General features: G+C 45.4%; 1 long non-coding RNA gene across 2 annotated transcripts in view; it reads left to right on the plus strand.

Annotated features, from left to right (window-relative positions):
- LOC144300451 (uncharacterized) overlaps window positions 1–12,754 on the plus strand; it is an 87,382-nt gene that overhangs the window by 64,610 nt on the left and 10,018 nt on the right. Inside the window, exons 1-3 of one of the 2 annotated variants that reach the window (XR_013367082.1) lie at window positions 10,301–10,603; window positions 11,503–11,611; window positions 12,476–12,673. This is a non-coding gene — a long non-coding RNA (uncharacterized LOC144300451). Of the gene's footprint in view, window positions 1–10,300; window positions 10,604–11,502; window positions 11,612–12,475; window positions 12,674–12,754 lie in introns of those variants that run through there. The other variant, XR_013367081.1, reaches the window with a different exon arrangement.

Raw genomic sequence — 12,754 nt, forward strand, 5'->3', positions numbered from 1 at the left:
GGAAGGCAGCCAGAATTTGAACCCCGTTCAGATTCTAAAGCCTGTGCACCTCCTCTCCATTCTGTGGATAAATCCAATAGAGCAGGGAACTTGTTGCATGTCCAGCATGGGAGAGGTAATTTCGCACACACTATTTTTCATTTGCAAACTGCAGGGTAGGGAACGAGTATTAAAGCTAAAGAAATTAAGGTGTGAAGAGGACCAACAACTTATTAGATGCATAGTAAAGGCCTGAGCCCCGTCAGGGAGAAATAATAGATCGCTCTGGGAAGAGACGTGTTGTCAGGTTACGGAAATTTCTTGAGTGTGCAAAAGCAGGCAGAGTATCTCACAAAAGGAAGCTCATTTGTAAAAGGAGAGTTTTGGAGGCTTGTTTGCTATTCTGAGGAATATTTTCTTTTCCTTTTCAGCAAATCTTTATCAGCAACCGAATCTTTGCTCTGTCACCTGCAAACAGACATTAGAACAATGAAAACCACCCTCTGCAGGATATTGATTCTGATGGAGCAAATGTTGATTAAGCAGAATGGTGGGCTTTTTTTAACTGGAGGAATTCCAGATCTTTCCTTAGGCCTGTCTCTCCAGGGAAATGAGCTCTATCCTAAAAAATCTTAAAAAAAAAAAAAAAAAAAACAACCCAAGTAAGAATGCAGATTTACGATGGGAGACGCTGGGCGGAAGGTGGCTATCTTGGCGGCCTATCTAGAAGCTCATCTTCGTGTTATTGGAGAAACACTCTCTCTCTTGACAGGATATAGTCTGGTTATCACATAATCTTCTCGGGTTTCATTCCCATTCTGCTTACAAATGCCCCAAATATAAAGAGATGCATTGCATTAAGACAGCCTTTTAAGAGGCAGTTTATCCCAGCTGTTGCAGTCCGTCTTAAACACCTACCTTTTCACCCTCGTGTGGAGTTTACACGTCGATAAGGGACGTAAAAAGAAAAAAGGGAACTTTAGAAATCTCAGCAAAGGCAAAACACCAAGGCTGCCTTTGGGAATCCGAGTCCCTGAGCCCGGGAAGCTGAGAGTTCCAGAAGGCCGGCCCCTCCTGCTCGGCTGCCTTGGGGCTTGGGGCTGACCCCAAACACCGGGGACTGTAAACCCTTCTCCAGTCACCCAAGCGGCTGGATTCTGTGCCTGCTACTTTGGCATTTTCTCATTAAGGGCCAGTGGCAAAACAAGTGAAAAATAGGGGGTTGGGGAAGGCACTGGAGAGCCAGACCCCTGGGCTCAGGGCCCCCCCAAGCGGTTTCCCTGCTGGCATCGAGCACATTCTCCAGGCCCCAAGTCACTGCAGGCGCGTGCGGACCTGCTGTGTGCTCCCCCCCTGGCCCCCGGGGATTTGCTGGCAAGTGACCTGTGAACTGTCCCCCACTCCTGTGTCTGCCAGCAGACCCAGAGGCTCCTGGAGGCGACAGAGATGAGTCTGGAAGGCTTTTCATGGAGGGATGGGGAGAGGTTGGAATGAAGTGTGAAATGGGGAAGACAGGGGGAGTGGCCCCCAGGCCCAGCCAGCAGGGGTGGGGTGAGGGGGTAAGCTCATTTTCACTGATGGGGGCTGGGGTGGGGGCGGGGAGGTCCTCTTGTGGGAGAGGAAATAAACCTGTGACCCCCCCTTCCTGGTCCCACAGGCCGGGCTGCCTGTGTTTGAAGTCAGGACTGGCGGGTTGCAGGAAGCTGGCTGCATCAGGTTCCCATTAGCTCAGGCAGCGACACGGTGGCTTCACACCACGACATGGTAACAATTAAGCCTTCTGCTACTGGTCCTTACCCTGGGGTGAGGCTCTTTTCTTCCTTACCAATGTGGCTTCAAGTCGCCCTGGTTTCCTTATGGCTCGATTTCCTGCAGATTCCCATTACTTCATGTCTAATCTTCTGAGACCGCTTATTAGACCACACAAATTGTAGCAATTGTCTCCAGCATGCAGACCCCGTCCCAGACCCCCAGTGTGCCTAGGAGAACTACAGTATCTGTAGCTCTCTGAAATGTGAGAGTTACTTCCTATGTAAATCGTCGGATTACCAAAAATCAGAGTCATAAATATTGGGAGAACATAAACTAATTATACACGTCTACCCTGAGGCATGCTAAATTACTTACTTTCTTTTTTTTTCTTAAAGAGTGGTTTAGAAGAATTATCGCCATCTTCGACGATGAGAGAGATAAGATGCAAATGAATGACTGTAATATGAAGCAAAAAAAAAAAAAGATATAAAGTTATGGTTTTTCCAAGGAAGGAAAATACTATACACAGAGAAGTTCATTGAAAATGCTATTTAAGCCGAACCTTGAAAAAATAGGTACAAGGAAGTTGATGGGATAAAGAAAAGGGCATGAGCACGGGCAAGTACTAAAATAAATAAAATAAGTAAAATAAGACATAGTTCCTGCCTTCAAGAGGCTTTCAATTGAGGTGAAATGATACAACAGACATGGGTAAGAAAAAATTTAGAGGCCAGCATAAGACACAGCATGCTCAAATCACATCAGATATAGCTAACACTTAATTGTGGTATGGAAAGGTTAAATGCTATTTCAAGTAAGGAATTTGTCAATGTTTGATGAGGTACTGGGCCAGCCTTGAGGAGGACTAGGATTTATGGCGTTAGCAGGAAGGAAAAATGAGTGGAGTGAGAGCATCAGGTCGTGTGCTGAAGACAGTTCTCAAACTGCAGAGAGCATCAGAACCACCCAGAGGACTTGTCACAATACGGGTCCCTGGGCACCTCACCCGCATCTCTGATTTAGTAGGTCTGGTGTAAGAGTGGCAAGTGGTATTCTAGCAAATTCCCTAGTCATGATGCTGATGGTCCTGGTCCAGGAAATCACACTTCGAGAACCACTGCTGTGAATCCGTCAGCATGCCCGCAGCACTAGCATTTACTTGGGGGAAATACTGGAAAGTCAGATTGGCCAGGGAAGGCTACTGGAAAATATTAAAAATGAGTACACGTTAACTCTCTTTGTTTTCCTCGCTGAGGAGTCTCCATCTGAGTAGAACAATGAACATTCTTGGGTTTTTGTTGGGTTTTCTTTTTTTCCTATTCACCAACGGCTTCCTGGTTTAGAATAAATTATTGTGAAAGAACAAACTAATGCTTTTTTGACTCCAGAAGAAACTACTATGGTTAAAGCTGGATATCCTTTCAAGAGATGGGTTCTGTTGATCCCTTCTGCAAGCATATTTCTTAACGGCTTTGCCCCTGCCGTCTACTGTGGGATTAGTGTTATGGAGTTTTATGTAGTGGATGGCCACCATCACAGCCAACCCTCCTTAGAATCCAAGTATTAAAAACATGGACCAAAGCTACTTTGCAAAATAATATATTTTCTGATGGCTTTGATTCTCAAAGATTCACATCATTTATTGTCTCAAATATTATTTAAACAGAAGCTATAATCTTCATTCCATGATCCTTTTGCTTTTGCATGTTTAAATGAAAACTTACCACCATTGTTTCCTCGCATGTTAACAGAAAATAGTTTAATCCAGTTAATGTGAAAAAAGAACTCTACATTTAAAAATGTTTTAAAAATATCCTCATTCTGTCTGAAATGAAACAAATTCATAATCTTCTTTCTAATGCATGAGGTTATTTATGAGTTTCTCCTGGAGTTTGTAGGCTTGACTGAGGTGGGAATGGCTAGAAAGTGGAAAGTCTCTCCTACATATGTTCAGGATCGAGTTACATATGTTAAAGGATCGGGTTGTAGCATGCTGGACTCTGCAGCCAGAAATATGCAGTGTACTTTCCAAAATTCCCTTTAATCTTTTGACTTATTTAAGAGTGGTGTAGTATGCAAATGACAGTAATTAGACAACATTACAATACACACAGTTAATAGCATGATTCATATTTATGAAGTACTAATTTTATGTGAATACCAAAAATATAAGCTGATTATACTGTTCAAATTTTGAATTGAGCAAATAGACAAAAGAGCTCGGAAGGGAGTTTATTTTATAATGGTGAACCAAATTCATTATCGTTTCTCATGATTTAATACACGAAGGACAACTAAGGTATATAACTTTTAAGGTATTTCTTTATGTAACAAGAAATGACAGACTTTCATGTAATTAGAGGCTAAACGTGCTCATTTCTCCTTAAAGCTCAGAAAAGGGAATTTTTTGTTTTTTGTTTTTTGGTTTTTTTTTTTAGAGAAGGGAATCTTTGCAGCACAGTTGAGAGAGAGGTAAGGAGGGGTGCCGGGCTGGCTCAGTTGATAGAGCATGGGACTCTTGGACTGATCTCAGGGTTGTAAGTTCAAGCCCCACATTGGGTGTAGAGATTACTTGAAATTAAAAACAAAGAGAGAAAGAGGTAAGGAAACATTAGGTGAGTTGAAAGCTGAAGAGGGTCTCTGAGGAACATGCCTAAGAATACACGATGACTTAGTAACCAGGAAAGACCAAACTTTTGGATGTGTCAAACGTCCTGACTCCCTGACCAGGACTCTCATCATACTTTGATAAGAAGGAGCTCCTTCTTAGTGGAGTAACTTTACCTTAGACTTATTTCCTATTAGCTTTTATTCTCCTCTCCCCTATGCTTTAAGCAACTTAGTAAAAAGGTATCTTGAATGAAAATGAGTTGAACATAAGAAAGAACATTTTCTTTCTCCTCTAATATTCAAGATGGAATTTTAAAGGTTTTTTTTTTTTTTCGTGGTCAGATGTATTTTTCTGTGAAGAATATTTATTAAATTGAGATCATGTTTCCCTTCATCTCTGACATCTGGTGCATATTGTCATTCGTGTTTTGCTGTTAGTGCATTTGTACATTGTGGTTGTCAGCTATAGACACGGGCTTCTCCAGTCTGATGTGTGAGGTTGTCGATGCAGCATGTCGTGTGTCACTTTGAAGAAAAGGAGACGAGGTTCTAAGCAGAAACAATAGTTAATGTATTTAAACGAATGTTGTCTCTTCCCACCCTCGCCCTGGGAGAGCAGACTCCTACTTCACCCTGTCCTGCTCAGAACTGTTCCAGAATCCCTCCAGTATTCGTCCTCAAGTAGTTGGTGAGTCCTCTCACCCCGAATTTGGTCCCATTATTTTATTCTCACTTTGATTTTGACCAAGAGTACAATACTCATCTTGGTCAATGACCTCATCTGTCAGATGCTGCTTAAAAGATTGTTGATGATTTCTTAAAAATGAAACCCACCCAAGTCAAATCTACAGAGAAAGAATGTTGGTGGGGTACAGCTGAGAGAGGACAGTGCAGGGAGAAGGTAACAAGGACCGTGGGCAGCCGCAGCAGCACCCAGGGGCAGGCGTGGCCCCCCCAGGAGACTGCCTTGACCATAGGAGTTCTCATGTCTGTGAAATCCACGCACCCCCATCGCACCTTGTACCATTGGTGCCCACCACGTATTCTCAGCATGGTTCTCAGCTAAGCACGGCCACAGACCAAAATCTGGCCTGTGCTTCAGGTGCCTGTGAGTCTCACTTTTAAATATCTGTGTAAAATAACACAAGAGAAATGCCCAGTGAGTGATTATTTTTTAAAGATTTTATTTATTTATTCATGATAGTCACAGAGAGAGAAAGAGAGAGAGAGGCAGAGACACAGGCAGAGGGAGAAGCAGGCTCCATGCAGGGAGCCCAACATGGGATTCGATCCCGGGACTCCAGGATCATGCCCTGGGCTGAAGGCAGGCGCCAAACCGCTGTGCCACCCAGGGATCCCCCCAGTGAGTGATTAACGGGGACATTGGCGTGGCTATTGCTTAGTTCTGGAAACTCTCCTGCTTTTCTGATGCCATCTTTTGCTTCCTTACTCTCCTCACTTCCCTAGCCTGGGTCCCTCACTCAATCCCATCAGCCTCTCCCCTCCTGACTCAGTTCCCTGGTCCCCTTGACTTTGCCCCCCTACGCCCCTCCTTCCCATGTGCTCCCTCCGCCCCTGCACCTGGGCTGGGAGCCCTCAGCACAGTCACACTTTCTGTGCGGGGCTGACTTCTCTGCACCCTTTTTCTGGTGCTCGGCCTCTCTGAGGTCTCCCCCCCCCCCACCCCCCGGCCACCTCCCCAGGCCTTGTGCTTCACAGAAAACTGAACCTCAGCCCCCCTCCCCAGACTTCATAACTCCTCTGAGGTCTCCCCCTCCCCTATCACGTCTCCAGGCCTTGTGCTTCACAGAGAACAACACCAAATATGAAAATATATACTAAAAGCAATTTTTAACAGAGGAAGGAAGGAAGGAAGGAAGGAAGGAAGGAAGGAAGGAAGGAAGGAAGGAAGGAAGGAAGGAAAGGAAAAAAGGCAGGCAGGTATGAAGGTGGGAGGGCAGACGCACCATGAACCCTTTGCCCCCCTAACTTCTAATCTCCTCCTTTGAGCTCTTCCTCACTTTCACTTCGGAGGAAACCGTGTCCCCTATTTCTTTCCAAGGCTGGCCTCGCTACCCCCAAACTCCCCCCAGCCCCGCACATGCAGGTAAATCTGAGCCTTCTGCTCTCCTTCCAGAACTTTCTTTGCTAACGACCTCCTTCCTATCTATCTTCAGTATCTCCTTCCTCTTTCACTTGCAATTTCTAATCTTCCCTCTTCTCACAAGTAACACCAACGTCCTTCCCCTCTCTTTCCTTCTCGAGCTTCTGTGTCGCTCTGCCCTTTGCATTCCACACACCTGTCTCCAAAGGGGAATCTCATTCTCCCCCTGTGCATTCTTCACGGGCTCCTCCTGCACCCGCGCTGCTCCTCCACTGAGCCTGGTGTCACTTACACGACCGGCGGAGGGGGAGGACCGCCGGGGGTGGGTCTGGCTCCACCATTCCCTGGGTGTGGGGCTGGCCCGGCTTCACCCGCCCGTGCCTCAGTGTCCTCACCGGTAGAATGGGCCACAAGGCTTTGGCCCCTTAATGAACGTCACAATACGGGAGTGCCAGCACGCTGATTTGGACAGAAACTGGTAAGGATAACACATAAGAGGGACAAAGAGAGTGACCTAAAAATAGAAGAAGAGTGATCCGTGCTGGCCCACTTCCCTGGGATGCTTTGGAGTTCCCCAGACTGAACCCCTAGTTCCGCTTTGCGGCCTAACTTTTCCTGGGGTCTTCCCCACTGTCCCCCATGCTGAGAGAAATGGGGGGGCGTCATCTGTGGTGTCCAGGAACTTAACCTGAGCACTTCTCACTCGGCCCAGTCTTGCCGTGTGTCGCATGGCACTTAGTGTGAACTTGCCCGCCCTCAAAATGCTTCCAGGCCTTGCACGCCAGCGGTGTTTCCCTCAGTGTGTTAGTGTGCCAGGGCCACTCTGACGGCCACACCCACAGACTGGGGGGTTTGGCGACAGAAAGTTATCTTCTCACGATTCTAGAGGCCGCAGGTCTGAGAGCAAGCTGAGGACCGGGCTGGTCTTTTCTGACTGAGGCCTCTCTGCTTGGCTTGCAGATGGCCACCTTCTGGCGGTCTTCACGTGGTCCTCCCTCTGGACCTATCTGTGTCCTGATCTCCTCTTGTTTTTTGTTTGTTTGTTTGTTTTAAGATTTTGTTTATTTATTTTGAGATAGGGAGAGCATGAGCAGGGGAAGGGGAGAGGGAGAGGGAGAGAATCTCAAGCAGACTCCACACTGAGTGAGCAGCCCGACGTGCGGCTCGATCTCGTGACCCTGCGATCACGACCTGAGTGGGAATCAACAGTTGGACGCTCAACTGACTGAGCCACCCAGGTGTCCCCTAATCTCCTCTTCTTATAAGGACCCCAGACACATTGGAGTAGGGCCATCCTACTGACCTCATTTTAACCTAATTACCTCCATAAAGGCCCTATCTCCAAACGCAGTCATTTTCTGAGATTCTGGGGCTTAGGACTTCAACCCTGTGAATTTTGAGGGGGCCACAATTCAGCCCACAGCACTCATGTTTGGTACCCACAATGAGCTAACATGGGGCCTGTCACATTTGTGTCTTTGGTTAAACAAAGGAAGAAACCAGGGAAGGGGACACAGGGCAGGATGCAGAGAAAAACAATCCTCACAACCTGTTTCTGATAGCATCTTGGGGAAGTGGTGGAGAAAGCAAGGAAGGTTAGTCATCACCTCTAATGTTTTCCTTTCAATAACATGTCCTCACACCCCAGGATTATGTCACTAGAGTTGGGTTTCTTTCTCCTTGCAAAATGATACCGCTGGGAAGGATGACATAATAGAACTACAAATTGGAGTAAGACAGATTCTGCTTTTGTTATTTACTGCTATGAAGCCTCCAGAGTCTGGCATGTTGTAAATACATGTTGGCTACTGTTGGTTTTATTATTATTATTATTATTATTATTATTATTATTATTATTATTATCATCATCATCATCATCAACTTTAAGCTCTATGAAGACAAGAACATTTTGTATCTTGTCCATGGCTCTACTCCCTGGCCTCACGTGGTGCTGAGCAAATCGTAGAAGCTCAATATATTATTTGTTCAATAAATGAAGATAGTTAACCTCAGAGGCTCTCTTTTCTCATCTCTGAAAGGAACTAATATTTACTGAGCACTCACTATGTGTGATGCTTGTGTACCTGTTTGATGTGGATGATTACACTTTCCTCCTCACACCAATCATTTGAGGCAAGTACTTTTTTTTTTTATCCTCATTTTTCAGATGAGGAAACAGAGGCAGAGAGAGTTCAATAACTGGTCAAGGTTCCAGCAGAGCTCAGATTCTCTTGGACTCAAACCAGAAATGCCAATCAGTGTACTCTACCGTGTCCCTCGTGTCCAGAAAGAGGGTGGAAAATAGCTACTTGACAGGCTCGGTGGGAGGACTGACTGAAATTTGTAGGGGGAGCTCAATAAATATCACACACACCCTGGCACTTCACTCCATTTACCTTGCTGTCCAGATAGAACCTGTCTTCTAACCAACAGCTCTTCCCAGACCGTCCATTGACCCTAACACCCTGTGGCTACTGCTCCCTTTTCCACTTCCCTTCATCGCAGAACTACTCTGGACTCCAGCGAGGTCTGTACCTGGTGTTCTCACCACCCATGTTGTCTTGACCCCACTCAAGTCAGGCAGAAGCCTCTCCTCTCTTCTGCAACGGCTCTGAGCAAGATGACCAAACACATCCGATGAACAAATCCAACTGTGTCACTTTCCCAGGCTCTTGGCATCATTCAGCAGAGCTAATGATAGGTCCTCAAAACACCCTTTTCTCACAGCTTCCTGGCTTCTGTCTCAATCTTCTGGATTCTCCTTCTGGGTACCCCCCGCCCCCCAGCTGGCCTACCCACCTCCATTTTGCATGTTGATTTACCCCAGGCTGAAATTTCCTTCTTTATCTGCATTCTCTGGCCAGGAAATCACATCCAGAGCCATGACTTAAATGCCATCTGTACGTGGATGGTTCCAAATTTCTAACTCCAGCCCTGACTCCTCCCTGGAGTTTCATATTTATGGATTCAGCTTCCCATACAACATTGCCACTTGCAGCTCTAACGGGCATCTCTAACTTAACATGCACACCGTCCTCCGTACTGCATTTCCTTCCTTTCTCACCCAGACCTTTCACATTCTCCCTATTCATTGTTCAGTATAAAAATCTAGGAGTCACCCTTAATTCCTTATTTTCTCTCATCATACTTTGAATCCATCAAGCCCTGTGGAAGGCTTTACCTCCAAAACATAGATCATACTCATCTATCTTAAATCCCCTTGGAATTCAAGTAGAGCTTTGACATGACTTACAAGGCTCTGTGTGGTCTAGCTTCTGCCTGCCTCTAAGACCTCCAGTATGGCCACAACCCCCATTGTTTGGACACATTGAAATCTCGTCCTTGAACACAACAGGCTTATTTATGTCTCAGGGCCTTTGCACTTGCTATTTCTTCTGCTTGGATTTCTTTCTCCCAGATCTTCACATGACTGTCACCTTCTTATCACTCAGGTCTCAACTAAAATATCACCTTCTCAGAGAAGATTTTCATGAGGACCTTGGTTAAGATATCTTCCCAACCACAACTTCATGTCCCGCTATTAGTTAGGAAAGTGGCTTCAAATAAGAATAAACCTGGGGCAGCCCAGGGTAGCCCAGCGGTTTAGCGCCACCTTCAGACCAGGGTGTGATCCTGGAGACCCGGGATCGAGTCCCACGTTGGGCTCCCTGCATGGGGCCTGCTTCTCCCTCTGCCTGTGTTTCTGCCTCTCTCTCTGTTTCTCTCTCTCTCTGTGTCTCTCATGAATAAATAAATAAAATCTTAAAAAAACAAAAAAAGAAAAAGAATAAACCTGGTACAGGCCTAAGCTGGTAGACCTTTGTCTCATATATTAAGATATCCAGGGTAGTTAGGTCAAGGCTGTTCAAGCCTCAGTGGTGCTATCAGGGACTCTGGTTCTTTCTCACATTTCTGCTCTGCCCCCCTTAACATCTCAACTTTCTTCCTTGTGATTTCACTTCAAGGTCACAAGACAGCTGCTGCACCTCTGGGCATTATATCTGTGTCCCAAACAAGGAGAAGGGAGAGTTCAAAGGATCAAAGTAATTTCTTATGTGGCTCTGCATTTTATTGGACCCGAAGGCCTCCTCAGAGGGTTCCTCAGAGGGTTCAACCTGGAGTCTTGGACTTGGGTCCCACAGTCCCTAGCACCTAGCAGTAAGTGATGGTGGAGACACAAGCATTTTATCTTCCCACCATGTATACTAGAGAATGCAAGGCAGAGGGGGGTATAAATGATTGGGGTCAGCTAATCCCAGTCACCTTTTATGCCATATTGTCCTGTGTACCTTTTTCATAGAACTTATGATCTGAAATCACCTTGTTTTATTTATCTGTTTTCTTACTGTGTCCTCTGATTTCGAGTAAGCTGCATGAGACGGGTGACCTTGTATCTTTTCTTTAGGACTATGACTAGAAGCGACTCTAGCACACAGTAGGAAGGCAGTAGCTAGCGGTGGATTCTTGAATAAGCCATCCAAAAACAGCTAAGATTTGCCTCTGTTACAAATGCATTTCTATTATGCACAAAACACTCACAACGCACTAGATCATTAAAGCTTAATTGTTAAGTGTCCTATGCAGATTGACTTGCATGCTGTTGGGACACCAAAAGCTGAGTGAACTGTCCTGATCTGAGGAGTAACAGTGGGTCTGTTCACAGCAGCTGCATTGATAGGATTGATGGTATCGTCTGTTAGGTCCACACTCCCTCTCAAAGCTGCCTTTGCGATGATAGCTCCATTGGCAGACTCTCCACGGGCTAGAGAGAAGCTCAGTGTCCTCCCGCAGCACTCAGCCACTGGCCATATCATGTGGATTTGTGACCTGCTTCACTAAACTTACTGGCCGCACACAAGCTCTGGGATATTAAATAAAATATGAATGGCAAACACACAGGCTTGGTCAGGCTCATGGGAAGTTTCTATGGCAGCCCAAGTTTCTATTTGAAAGAAGAGATTCAGTGGTGGCTCTCAAGCTCAGGGTTGAACATGGTCACTGGAGTCTAGATGTGCCTGGCAGTGCCTGATGGGCTAACCAAGCGGTCCTTTCTGCAGGGGGCACTGAATAGTGATGGAATCCCTCGCCCTTACAAGTTCAGCCCAGTACCAAAGTCTCGAAGCTCTGCAGAAAGAAGAGAAACTGAATACTGCCCCTTGCCTTCAGGTGAGCTCTTCATGGACTCGTGTCTGAATCTAGGGGAAATAAGGGGCTGTAAGTACATATTGATGTGTTTTGTTTTGTTTTGTTTTTTAACAAATCTTCCAAATCTATGGCACAAAGCTACATTGCTTTGGTGTATATGTAATGGAGAGGAAGAGGTGTTTCTTCCTCTTCTTCATGGCTCACAGCTATGGCCCTGGCATGGAGGGCGTAGAGAACACAGAACTCCCTCAGCTTGTGGAGGTCTCTAATGTGGTGGCCACACCTACAGGAACTTATTCCTGAGCACACTACAGACATTTTCGAGAATGCTCAGAAACAAGCAGGAGAGACCTGGTGGGGATAGAGATATTGCAATGGTGGGTAGGAGTGAGGGGGTCTGTTTCATTATTTGTGAGAGGAACTCTTATTTTATTTTATTTTATTTTATTTTATTATTTTATTTTATTTTAATTTAATTTAATTTAATTTAATTTAATTTTATTTTATTTTATTTTATTTTATTTATTTTGTTTCAGGAATTTATTTTAAACATTAGTCCCAGTCCCCACTTTAGTCCAACAAAGCCCAGGGAAAATGAGCCACATACATTTTTTTTGAGCAAACATTTACTGCCAGGTACTGTACTAGACACTGAAGATATGGGAACAAAATAGATAAAGCCCCTACTTTCACAGAGCTTATTTCTTTGTAGAGGAAGAGATGGAGAATAAATGAACCTCAATAATGGAATTGATGGAAGGGCTAAAAGTTGGATATAAAAAGAAAAATCAATTTAGAATATTGAACCGGACTCACAAGAGAAGTTTAGGAAAAATCACTTTTAGGGGGAAGATCCTAAGACTCCATCCCCATTTCCATCTCCAGTAGGTCATACCCAGCGTCACCATGAGCCACAACAGTCCTCCTGAGGCCAACACTTTTTGCTCCTTTCCCATGCACCAAAAAAGTCCAATTGTCTTCATCACACAAGTGACAGCCTGGCCTGGGGATTTATGAGCATGATGTCTCTGTGGCTGGGCTGTGAGCACCTGCACCCTGGGTTCCGGAGAGCCTCGTGCAAGGGTGAGCCCACGGCGGGGGGTTGAAAATATCTGTTGACCGTGTGACAGAGCGAATGAATGAAGTGGAGTCACGTTGCAACAG

This window comes from Canis aureus, chromosome 28, assembly GCF_053574225.1.
Source record: "Canis aureus isolate CA01 chromosome 28, VMU_Caureus_v.1.0, whole genome shotgun sequence".
Taxonomy (NCBI): Eukaryota; Metazoa; Chordata; class Mammalia; order Carnivora; family Canidae; genus Canis; species Canis aureus.